The sequence below is a fragment of the Pituophis catenifer genome, unplaced genomic scaffold (genome assembly GCF_029215685.1).
Source record: "Pituophis catenifer annectens isolate HBS135680 unplaced genomic scaffold, rPitCat1.0.hap2 SCAF_6, whole genome shotgun sequence".
Lineage (NCBI taxonomy): Eukaryota > Metazoa > Chordata > Lepidosauria > Squamata > Colubridae > Pituophis > Pituophis catenifer.
Window position 1 is genome coordinate 3,187,063 of NW_027256886.1, and position 12,713 is coordinate 3,199,775.

The following is a 12,713-nucleotide window of genomic DNA, read 5'->3' on the forward strand; positions in this document are numbered from 1 at the left end:
CAATGGCTTTGGATCAGATTGTGCTTGTGAAATTATAGAACTCTCTGTTTGCTGAGGAACACAAGAGATGCCTTAAGTGCCATAAGGGCAGGACAAAATGTAAATTAGATTAGATTAGAATTCTTTATTGGCCAAGTGTGATTGGACACACAAGGAATTTGTCTTCGTGTATATTCTCTCAGTGTACATAAAAAGAAAAGATACGTTCATCTAGAATCATAAGGTACAACACTTAATGATAGCCATAGGGTACAAATAAGCAATCAAATTGTACTAGGAAACAATCAATATCAATATAAATCGTAAGGATTCAAGCAGCAAAGTTACAGTCATGCAGTTATAAGTCATAAAGTGGGAGGAGATGAGTGATAGGAACAATGAGAAGACTAATAGTAATAGTAATGCAGACTTAGTGAATAGTTTGACAGTGTTGAGGGAATTAATTGTTTAGAAGAGTGATGGCGTTCGGGAAAAAACTGTTCTTGTGCCTAGTTGTCCTGGTGTGCAGTGCTCTATAGCGTCGTTTTGAGGGTAGGAGTTGAAACAGTTTATGTCCAGGAGGTGGACATAAATATGAGGTGTCTGTAAATATTTTCACAGCCCTCTTTTTGACTCGTGCAGGATACAGGTCCTCAATGGAAGGCAGGTTGGTAGCAATGTTTTTTTCTGCAGTTCTAATTATCCTCTGAAGTCTGTGTCTGTCTTGTTGGGTTGCAGAACCAAAGCAGACAGTTATAGAGGTGCAGATGACAGACTCAATAATTCCTCTGTAGAAGACCTACTGAAAGACAGATCAGAGGAACAGAACAATGGAAAAAAACATCACTTGTCACCTACAGCTCACAGCAGAAACCAATACAATGTAAATAAGCTACGGCTCATACTGGATAATGAACCTGCCCTTTGTCGGACACCAGGGGGCAGGCCCCTACTTGCATATAGAAAACCATCCAGTTTGAAACCGATTCTCACCAGCAGCAAAAAGCAACAGGACAACGATGCTAACGTGGGAAACAGGCACTGCAACAAATCTCTGTGCCAACAGCTTCGACCCAGGACAAACAGGCACATAATAATTAATGGGCAGAAATTTGATATCAGCACCCAAACCAAGGACAAAATAGAATCAGAGCATTTCAGATGCCTAAGACACTTTATAGCAGCGGTCCCCAATCTTTGGGGCACCAAGGATCGGTTCCTTGGAGAGAGTGGGTCAGTGGGGGTTGCTCCCGGTTCTGTCAGGGCAGGTGGGCAGAGTGGGATGCTCCGCCCACCCGCCCTGACATCATCAAGGGTGATTTGTGCGCGTGCTCCCGTTGTGAACCGGTAGTAAAGGAGTGGGTGTGGTTTTGTGTGCTGCCTGCATTCCACGGATGGAGCTTCGCTTATTTCTACAGCCCAGTTTCTGGCATGCTGTGGTCTGTTGCCGTTCCGCAGACTGAGGGTTTGGGACCCCTGTCTTAGGATATACCTAATAGGTTAGAAGGTGTTTTTTTTTTATTATTATTATTAAATTTGTATACCGCCCTACTCCCGAAGACTCAGGGCGGTGAACAGGCAAAGGATAAAATACAGAAATACAAAAGTTAGAAACAATTTAAAACCAAATTAAATAATTTAGCCCACGACAATTTAAAATCCCACTAATTTAAAAACAAATTAAAATTTCAGTTTAAAAATTTAAAAGAAAGGGGAGAAAAATTAGGCCAGGCTGGCTTGCTGGAATAAGAGGATTTTAAGAGCACGGCGGAAAGTGCGCAGATCTGGGATCCTCCGTATCTCCGGGGGGAGCTCGTTCCAGATAGTGGGTGCCCCCACAGAGAAGGCCCTCTCCCTGGGGGCCGCCAGTCGACACTGCTTGGCTGATGGCACCCGGAGGAGCCCCTCTCTATGAGAGCGTACCGGCCGGTGGGAGGCTGTTTGTGGTAGTAGGCGGTAGTAGTAGGTTGTAGCTTCAGTCTGGCAAAAATTTGTTTATGAGGGGTGAGCAAATAAAGAACTGGATTCAAGTGGATCTCACGGTATTGTCTCTGGGCGTGAGCCTGATATCCAATTATGTTGGCTATGCTAGAGTTCATATCATCTGATCTTCCAATAGCAAGTCAGTTTATCTAATAAAAATAAATAAGGATCACAATTTCTGATCATTTCTACCAGATCTCCCAGTTTTGATGCTGCAAAAGAAAAACAGAATGCATATTGGACATTAATACAACTGAGACAGTGGTGAAATCCAAATTTTTTTACTACTGGTTCTGTGGGCGTGGCTTGGTGGGCGTGGCTTGGTGGGAGTGGTAGGGGAAGGATACTGCAAAATCTCCATTCCCACCCCACTCCACGGGAAGGATACTGCAAAATCTCCATTCCCACCCCACTCTGGGGCCAGCCAGAGGTGGTATATGCTGACTCTCCAAACGACTCAAAATTTCCGCTACCGGTTCTCCGAACTACTCAAAATTTCTGCTACCAGTTCTCCAGAACCTGTCAGACCCTGCTGGATTTCATCCCTGAACTGAGAGAGTCAAGAGATATTTCATGAGAAGAGTCCTCCACTCCTCTGCTCACAACAGAATACCTTGTGCCACCAGACTTGAAATTTTGGTCTTAGACAACTTAAAACTATGCCGCCTTTGGTCTGACCTAAGCGTAGTACACAAAATTATCTGCTACAATGTCCTACCTGTCAATGACTACTTCAAATTCAACCATAACAATACACCAGCAAACCATAGATACAAACTTAAAATAAACCGCTCCAAACTCGATTGCAGAAAATACGACTTCAGCAACAGAGTGGTCAATGCCTAGAATACACTACCTGACTCTGTGGTTTCTTCCCCAAGCCCCCAAAACTTTAACCTTAGACTGTCTACTGTTGACCTCACCCCATTCCTAAGAGGTCTGTAAGGGGCGTGCATAAGCGCACCAGGGTGCCTACTGTCCCTGTCCTAATATTCCTTTTTACTTACTCTTTTCATGTATTCAAATTATGTTTACACTTTTACCTGTTAGTTTTCTGAGGTTTTCGCGGGTGTTTGTATGTAGGTCTTTGGTTATTCGGGTTTTCTCCCACGTAAAATTGGGAGTGTCTTGGCGACGTTTCGACGAAGTCTCATTCGTCATCTTCAGGCTGGTGTTTTTGGCTTCGTGCTTCTAGGAGCAATGTGTGATCGCAGCCGTTTCTTCCTTTTAACTGCTTTTAACTTCCTTTTACCTGTTATCTTATATATGCTTGAAAAATAAATAAAATAAAAATAAATAAATAAATGTGAATATTAATTCCTATCCTTTTGTTTCCAGGGCAGCCATTTGACCCCTCGCTATCCATCATGAAATCATTTTCAAATGTGATCTGTGCTGTAGTATTTGGACATCGGTTTTCCACTGAAGATAAGAACTTCCTGGAGTTGGTGGAAGCAATTTTCTTTTTAGCCATGTTTGGAAACAGCGTGCCTTACCTTGTAAGTAGTACTAATCTTGTTTTTCATTTTTTAATCTTCTCTTTCCCACATGAGTCTGTCAGTTCAAAATTTTCCAAAAGTATGAATGTATGGATTTTAACAAAAATTCCTATGTAACTGAGTTTCCTTCATTGTCCCTTTCCTCTTCTCTCCTCTCCTCCCCTCTCCTCCCCCTCCTCTCCTCTCTTTTCCTTCTCTCCCCTTCCCTCAGGGGTGAAATCCAGCAGGTTCTGACAGGTTCTGGAGAACTGGTAGTGGAAAGTTTGAATAGTTCAGAGAACCAGTAGCAGAAATGTTGAATAATTTGGAGAACCAGCAAATGACACCTCTGAATGCTGAGGCCAGCATTCTGGCTGGCCTCAGAGTGGGGTGGGAATGGAGATTTTGCAGTATCCTTCCCCCAGGAGTGGGGAGGGAATGGGAATTTTGCAGTATCCTTCCCTTGCCACGACCACCAAGCCATGCCCACCAAGCCACGCCTACAGAATTGGTAGTAAAAAAACTGCCCTCCCCTCCGCCCTCCCTTCCACCCTCCCTTCCCATCCTATCCTCTTATTTGTAACTTCAAATCAGTGTTGAGTCCTAGCAACTACCTGGAAAAGTTCCTGCTGTTTTTTTAATCCACTCTTAAATTATAATATAGGATGAATTTAGTTTACTTACAACCAGTTGCTCTTTTAACTTCCTGTTGGACATTGTTAAAGGAGGGGAACATGAGAAGGAAGGGTTGTGGTAACTAGGTAATATCATCAGTGCATCATTAAAAGGTAAAGGTTCCCCTTGCACATATGTGCTAGTCGTTCCTGAGTCTAGGGGGTAGTGCTCATCTCCGTTTCAAAGCCGAAGAGTCAGCGTTGTCCGAAGACGTCTCCGTGGTCATGTGGCTGGCATGACTAAACACCAAAGGCGCACAGAATGCTGTTACCTTCCCACCAAAGATGATCCCTATTTTTCTACTTGCATTTTTTACCTGCTTTCGAACTGCTAGGTTGGCAGAAGCTCGGACAAGGAACGGGAGCTCACCCTTTTACACGGCACTATGGATTTAAACAGCTGAACTGCCGACCTTTCGATCGACAAGCTCAGCGTCTCAGCCACTGACATAGACATAAATTGTCTGTTAAGTCCTAGTTTTCATACACCTAAGATCAAGGACATTGATTTGCTCAATCCAGGATCCAAAAAGATCTTTTTATATTGTAACTGAATTCTCTCTCTCTCCCTCTCTCCCTCTCCCTCCCCCCCCTCTCTCTCTCTCAGCTCTATGAAGCTTTTCCATCTATCATGAAGCATCTGCCTGGCCCTCACCAGACTGCCCTATCTTTTGTGGAGATGATGCTTTCGTTTGCAAAGAAGGAGATCAAAAAGCATAAGGAGAATCAAAGCCAGCACGAACCACAGGATTTCATCGATTTCTACCTATTTCAAATGGAGAAAGTACACATTTGCCTTGCCTTGGGAATATTGCTTGAAGATGGATCAGTGCATAACTCCCACCTAAAAGAGAATATTTGCAGCTCAGGGGTGAAATGAGGGGTCCTTGGTGCTCTCTGATCTGACTTGTTTTCTTGGAAATGTTTCATTACCCTAACTAGGTAATATCATCAGTACTAGGTAACATTGCTAGCATTGATGATGTTATCTAGGTAGGACAGGGGTTTGCAACCTTAAATACTCAAAGAGCCATTTGGATCTATTTGCCACAGAAAAGAAAACACCAGGAGCCACAAAACCTGGGTGGGCGTGGCCAACTCGATGTCACTCACTTCCACCAGTCACATGACCCCCTAGCCATGCCTACCCAGCCGGTCATTAGGGCAGAGAACCAGTTGTTAAAAAACACCGGGAACCACAAAATCCTTTTGACATATCTCTCTCTCCCCTCTCTCCCCCTCTCTCTGTATCTCGCTGTTTCTGCCATGGCCACTTCTCCATCCCCCGCCATCACCCTTACCTTCTCAGGCCAGGTGAGGAGTGACTGGGAGGGGAGGATGAGGGGCAGGGCCAGCCAGTGGTGGGATCACCTGAAAGGGAGCTACAGCAGAGGGCCCAAAGAGCTGCATGTGGCTCCGGAGCCACAGATTGCTGACTCCTGAGAAGGGTAATGAAATGTCTGCAAGAAAACAAGCCAGCTCAGAGAGCACCAAGGACCCCAACTCGCATCTATTCCTGAGCTCTTTCTACAATCATTGATAAAATTCCCTATGTGAATTGTAATCCTTGAAAGTATTAGAATGAGATATAATGTCTACCTCGGGGTGTCAAACTCAATTTCATTGAGAGCCGCATCAGGGTTGTGTTTGACCTTGGGGGGGGGGAGGCGGGGGGCCTGGCCAGAGTGGGTGTGGCCAGAGTGGGCGTGGCCAGCTTGACATCACTCATGTTGGGGGCACCTGTGGTGGCCTGAGTGTTTTGCAATAGTGGCTTGCAAATCTCAATCGCTACCGGTTCGCTTGTGTGCGTGCGTGCCCTCATTCACATGCGAGGCTTCTGCACATGCGCAGAAGCCTCTGGGTGAGTGGGTGGAGCCTTCTGCCGCTACCGGTTCGCCCAATCCAGGGCGAACTGGTAGCAACCCACCTCTGGTGTTCTGACAGTGAGAATGGGCTCCTGATCTCTGTTTTCGGCTGCGACGGCCTCCTGCAACTCTCTGCCAATGAAAACAGAGCTTGAGAGAGGGCTGCATGCAGCCCTCCCAATCTCCATTTTTGGTGGCAGAGGCACAGTGGACTGGCCCTTTACTGTTTCCAGGGAGGCCCCACGGGCCAGAACTAAACACCCTGCGGGCCAGATTTGGCCTTGAGTTTGACACCCCTGCCTTAAGGGAAGGGAAAGATATATTTAAATTTTTTTTGGTGTCATCTTCCTGCAGACACGAGGAAGGTGTTCACTGTAAACTATTTTGATAGATGCTATATGTTGCTTCCTGCACAACCACTAAGCATAAGGACCTGGATAAGTACTAAACCAAATTATCTTGATGGAATTCCTTTTTATTGGTGACATCATGATTAGGCTGCTACTGCAATAAAATCTAAGCCAGATGTCTACCTTTCACTCTCCTAGTTTACAGTTTTCACATGGAGCCTTTAAAAGAGCTAAAAATATTTTTTTTCTCCTAATTATCATCCTGCCAAAATTATTCGCATAGAATTGTCCGCTCACGAGATCGGGGAACACTCAGCAATAGTATCCCAATTGCTCCTAATATTTCCTTCCCTGAGGTCCTCCGTACAGGCAGTCTCCAACTTACAACAGTTCATTTAGGGAGACTAATAATTGTTCAAAGTTACAACTGCCCTGAAAAAAGTGACTTATGACCCTTATTCACACTTATGACCATTGGGGCATTCACATGGTCATGTGGTCAACATTCAGCCGCTTGGCAACCGACTCATATTTATGACAGCTGCTGTGTCCCGGGGTCATGTGATCAACTTTTGCGACCTTCTGACAAACAAAGTCAATGAGGAAGCCAGATTCACTTAACAACTGTGTAACTAACTTAATAAGGGATTCACTTAATAAATGGTGGCAAAAAAAGTCATAAAACGGGGCAAAATTCACGTAACAAATGTCTCACTTAACAACAAAATTTGGGGCTTAGTTGTGGTCGTAAATCAAGGAATACCTGAATAGAACTTGCCCCAATGTTATTTCCCCCTCAGAGGTGGTATTCAGCAGGTTCTGACCAGTTCTAGAGAACCGGTAGCAGAAATGTTGAGTAGTTTGGAGAACTGGTAAATACCACCTCTGACTGGCCCCATCTATTCTCTGCCTCCCAAGTCCCAGCTGATCAGGAGGAAATGGGGATTTTACAGTATCCTTCCCCTGGAGTGGGGAAGGAATAGAGATTTTATAATATCCTTCCCCTGCCATGCCCACCAAGCCATGCCCACCAAGCCATGCCATGCCCACCAAGCCATGCCATGCCCACCAAGCCATGCCATGCCATGCCACGCCCACCAAGCCACGCCCACAGAACCACTAGTAAAATTTTTTGAATCCCACTACTGATCTCCACCCTCCCCAATCTCATGCCGTCCTAATGGTTTGGGCTTGGGTTTCAGGCCCCTTATCCCCTGACAAGAGGACCAATAGAACAGGGAGATAATAAATTGTGGAAATATTGGAAATAATAAGAAAATGCCATTTCACGTATTTTATTGTTAATCCTAGAGGAAGGATGATCCCAATTCTACCTACGATGAAGACAACTTGGCTCAGTGCATTGTTGACTTCTTTGGGGCAGGAACGGAAACCACCGCAAGCTCTCTGAAATGGGCATTGCTCTTCATGGCAAGTCATCTGGATATCCAAGGTGGGATACAGTGATACAGTGGTGACAAAAACCTGGGATTATTATTAGTAGAATGTAATGCAGCACCCGTCTTTCTCAAAGGATTCCCATGTAGGCAAACGTCCATTTGGAATAACTATTCTTCTTACATGAATGACTACAACAGCAGATCTTATCCACTAGCATGCGACCCCAATCACCAATAACCTGCCCAGTAGAATCGACAAGAGCAGACCATAGTGTTGTGGCCCGCCAACGGAGCTGGTGGCAGACTCAGACAGTGAGGAGGTTGGGGAGGAACATGGGCCAATCCTGGAGTCTGGGGAGGGCTCTGATGAGTGCTCTGTGTCAGAGGCAGAGATGAGGCCAGGACCGTCTGATAGTTGTCAGATGCCTTCTGAGTTGGATATCAGTGGGGCAGAAGAACAACTGGAGCCTGTTCCTAGTGTATGCATGCACAGAGCTGCCAGGAGAAGGGAACAGCTAAGGAACAAGGGTCGACTCGGGAGTAAAGCCACAGGCGGATGGTGAATGGCCCCTTCCATAGGGAATAAAGAGGAGCGAAAGGGGAGGGGAGTTTGCAGGAGGCAATTAGTTCGCTTAATTGGTTCGTGACTCTCAGAGACTCCTTGCCAACTTTTGAAGATATCGGGCTGGCAGCTCTCCAAGTCAGATCAGGTCTGTGACTGTAAATTCTCCCTTGAAAGACTTTGCTGGTTGTGAATGAGAGGAATTCACAGTAACTTAATAAAAAGGGTTTTTTGTTGGGACAAGGAGTCTGCTTCATGCTCTTGGGAAGCCTAGGTCAAAACACATAGCCATAGGGCTAACAACCAGTAGGAAAATTGAGGCTTGGATATTTGCTTTTCCTACTCCCCAATCTGTAAAAAGATGGTGGAATTTGATTTTATATTCATCTGCCAGATCCATTTCCAGGGAAGAACTACTGAAAGACACACCACAGAAACAGAACAATGGAAAAAAAACAAACACCGCTTGTTACCTACAGCTCACGGCAGAGACCAATACAATGTTAATAAGCTACAGCTCATATTGGATAATGCACCTGCCTTTTGTCGGACACCAGGTGGCAGGCCCATACTTGCATAGAGAAAACCATCCTGCTGGAAGCCGATTCTCACCAGCAGCCAAAAGCAACAGGACAACGATGCTGTTATGATATTTTCAGGATCAGACTCAATAAATAATTTGAGAATCAGATATTCAAATATATCTCTGTTTATTTACATAAGGCATTCTATATTCACTGAATATTCACAGATAGAAGCACAGAATGGACGTATGCAGCTCCTTATATATACAATGGGTGGAGCTAAGTATGGGAGTGGTAAAGTATGAATACATTAAGAAGTGAAGAATAAGTTAACCCCTGACACACACTGTCCATGTACTATTTACATAATGGAGAATAAGGCATTTACTTGTGACAAATCCTCCTCTAAATGCCGATTCGATATATTATAACAATTACATTCAGATTCAGAACAATATAAGACATGTAACTTAGAAGTCAAGTATTTATGTTGCTTAGACGGCAAAGGCTTTGTTAATATGTCAGCTATTTGCTCTGATGTTTCGCAATGAACTGCTTTGATAAATCCATCCTGAGATAACTGTCTCACATGTTTAAATTTTATATCTATATGTCTGGACCTTTGTCCAATGGCATCAGATCTAGATATTTCGATAGCAGCTTTGTTATCTTCATGCATAATAAAAGGCAAAATGGGTTTTTTCCAAATGTCTGAAAGTAGATCATTGAACCATACAAGGTTATTTGCTGCCTTAGATAGACAAACATATTCTGCCTCTGTTGTCGAGGTGGCTACTAAATCTTGTTTGCCAGTATACCAGTAAACTGGACAACCATTAAGAAAGAATATATAACCAGATGTGCTTTTTCTACATGAGGTATCTCCAGCCCAATCCGCATCGGCGTAACATGTGAGGATGGGCTCCTTGACATTATTAGGTTCCAACAATAAATAGAAATCTAAACTATTCTTTAAATATCTTAATATTCTTTTGACAGCTTCCCAATGGTATAGTGATGGTTTGCTGACATGTCTGAACAATAAGTTGAGAGGTAAAGCAATATCAGGCCTAGTCCAATTAGAGATATAAAGAAGTGAACCTATGACTGACCTGTAAAATGTATTATCTTTAAATTCAGGAGATGATTCTTCTGTATTCTTCAAAAAATCAGTTTGCATGGGAGTGTCACAGGGCTTAGCGTTACTTAAATTACATTTATTCAAGAGCTCTATGATTTTGTCTCTTTGAGAAAGTTTAAATCCCCTTCTGGTTTTGCTGATTTGAACACCAAGATACTTATTTACTTTACCCAAAGATTTCAATGAAAAATGTTCATTCAGTTTTGCTACAAATGCCTCTTTCCTTTCTTTATGTTTACCTATGTACAAAATGTCATCCACATAGATCAATACAAATTCTAGGGAATCATTCTCTTTTTTAACAAAGAAGCAATTGTCAGCAGTAGTGGCATTGAAATTCATAGTTTTAAGAACTTTTACTAAACAATCATACCATTGTTTACCAGATTGTTTCAACCCGTATAAACTTTTATTTAATAACCAAGTCTCATTTTTGTTTGTGTATTGACTGTGGGGTGCTCTTACATATATTTCTTTATCTAATTTTGCGTGTAAATACGCAGTCTGTATGTCGTATTGAAACACATCGAGGTTGAGTGCTGATGCTATAACCAGAGCTGTTTTGACACTCTCTGTTCTTACTGTGGGGGAGTATGTGTCTGTATAATCCTCGGGATATTTCTGTGCATAACCTTGTGCAACTAATCTAGCTTTGTATAGAGTATTGCCTCCCTCTAAATTTTTAATTTTATATATCCATCTAGTGCCAATGATGGTTTTGTCCTTTGGTGCAACTGTAGGTGTGAACACATTTAGCCCTCGTAAACTATCCATCTCTTTAGTCATGGCTGCTTCCCATTTTTTCTTTTCTTCAGGAGGAAGTTTTAACACTTCCTCATATGTGTTAGGTATTGATGATTCTCCATCCATATACATCACATAATCTTTATATTTGTTTGGCATTTGATTTCTGCTACTTCTGATTGCTTTTTCTGGTTTACTATCATTGTCATGTAAATACCTTGCTTCTTTTTTAGTTAATGAATCTGTCTTTATTTTATGTTGACTGTTTGTCCATGTTTTGATTTTATTTTTATGTGTGTTGTTACTGTGTTCTTCTCTAATCCTTTTTTCTTGGAGTTTGGTGTCTGGGTTGGTGTTTGGGAATATTTCATTAAGATGTATTTTAGACCAGTTGGCCTGTTCATGGAACACAGCTGTTCTGGAAACTATAAATTTATTGTTATTATCGATAAATCTGTATCCTTTTGTACCTGTCTCGTATCCCATGAATCTAAGTCTTCTGGATATGTTCTCACCTTTGCGCCTTAGTTGTTTAGGTATGTGTACGTCTGCAGTGACTCCAAATATGTGCATGTGTGCTAATTTTGGTTTCCTATTATACATTACTTCATATGGTGTCTTATTTACAATGCTGGACCAAGTTCTATTTTGTGTGTAATTAGAATATTGTAGGGCTTCTGACCAGAATTGTTTACTTAAGCCAGCATCTTCTAATGTGCATCTAATCATGGTTTGTAATGTTGAGTTCTTTCTCTCTACCACTCCGTTCTGGAATGCAGAAAATGGGCTAGATGTGTAATGTAACATTCCTTTATCTTTTAGCCATTGGGAGAACTCTTTAGACATGAATTCACATCCCCTATCTGTCATGATTTGTTTTATTTTAATGTTGTGTTGTGTCTCTATGCATTTGTAAAATTCTTTAAATTTCTGAAAAGTTTCATCTTTATGTTTTAATGTGTAAACAAATCCATAACGACTATAATCATCCACAATGGTCAGAAAGTAGCGTTTTTTATAAGTAATTGATGGTGTTAGTGGACCAACTAGATCCATATGTACCAAATCAAAAATTTTGTTGGTTGATCTCGTTGATTTTCTAGGTCTGGGACTAGTTTTGAGCTTTGTAGATTTACATACTGAGCATTCCAAATAGTTTTCACAATTTTTTATTTTAACACCTTCTGCATGTTCAGTCATCTTTTGCACTACAGGAAAACTGGCATATCCTAATTTCCTATGTAAGACATGAGCACACTCATCATGAATTGGTTTACCTATCTTAGGGTTTTTTTTTATTGTGTGTATCTTTGTGATTATGGGTTACTTCACGTTCCTCATTGTCACTGTTACTATTGTCTCCATTATCTATCTCATTGTCATTTTCCATACTTGAATCAATGTTGTGTAACCATTCCTCCTTTGTCATTAAGTAAGGTAGACCTCCTTTGATTATTACTGTACCTATATTTATTTTGTTTTTCTCTAATGTTGCTTTTCCTTTTGAGAACACAATATTAATGTCAGAATCTCTGCTTAGTTTTATGGCACTAAGTATGTTATGAGGAATTTCAGGTATTAGTAATACCCCCTCTATTTTTCCTAGGCCAGGTAAGGTTACATTCCCTCTACCTATCACTTGAACCTTTTCTTGATTAGCTACTTTGATTACAAATTTATCTTCTACAAATGAAGATAATATATTTTTATTATTTGTAGTGTGATTAGTTGCTCCAGAATCAATAAGCCAATTATTGTTCTCTGGTTGTTGTATGTTAATGTTGTCATGTTTATTTAGCCCATTCAGTGAACCAAATTTTCTATCCTTTGAATTATCTCTGCCCCCTCTATGTTCTCTATAGTTGGGTGGACTTCTATACCTATGTCTATCAATAGAAGACTGTCTGTTGTTGTACCTATTTCTATATTCTGATCTATGTCTTTCTCTTAGAATTTTAGGACAATCCCTCCTATTATGCTCTTTGAACCCACAATTGTGGCATCTAAATGTTT

General features: G+C 41.9%; 1 pseudogene; it reads left to right on the forward strand.

Moving 5' to 3' along the window:
• The window catches only part of LOC139318277 (cytochrome P450 2J5-like), a 77,352-nt pseudogene that overhangs the window by 14,683 nt on the left and 49,956 nt on the right, over positions 1-12,713 (forward strand).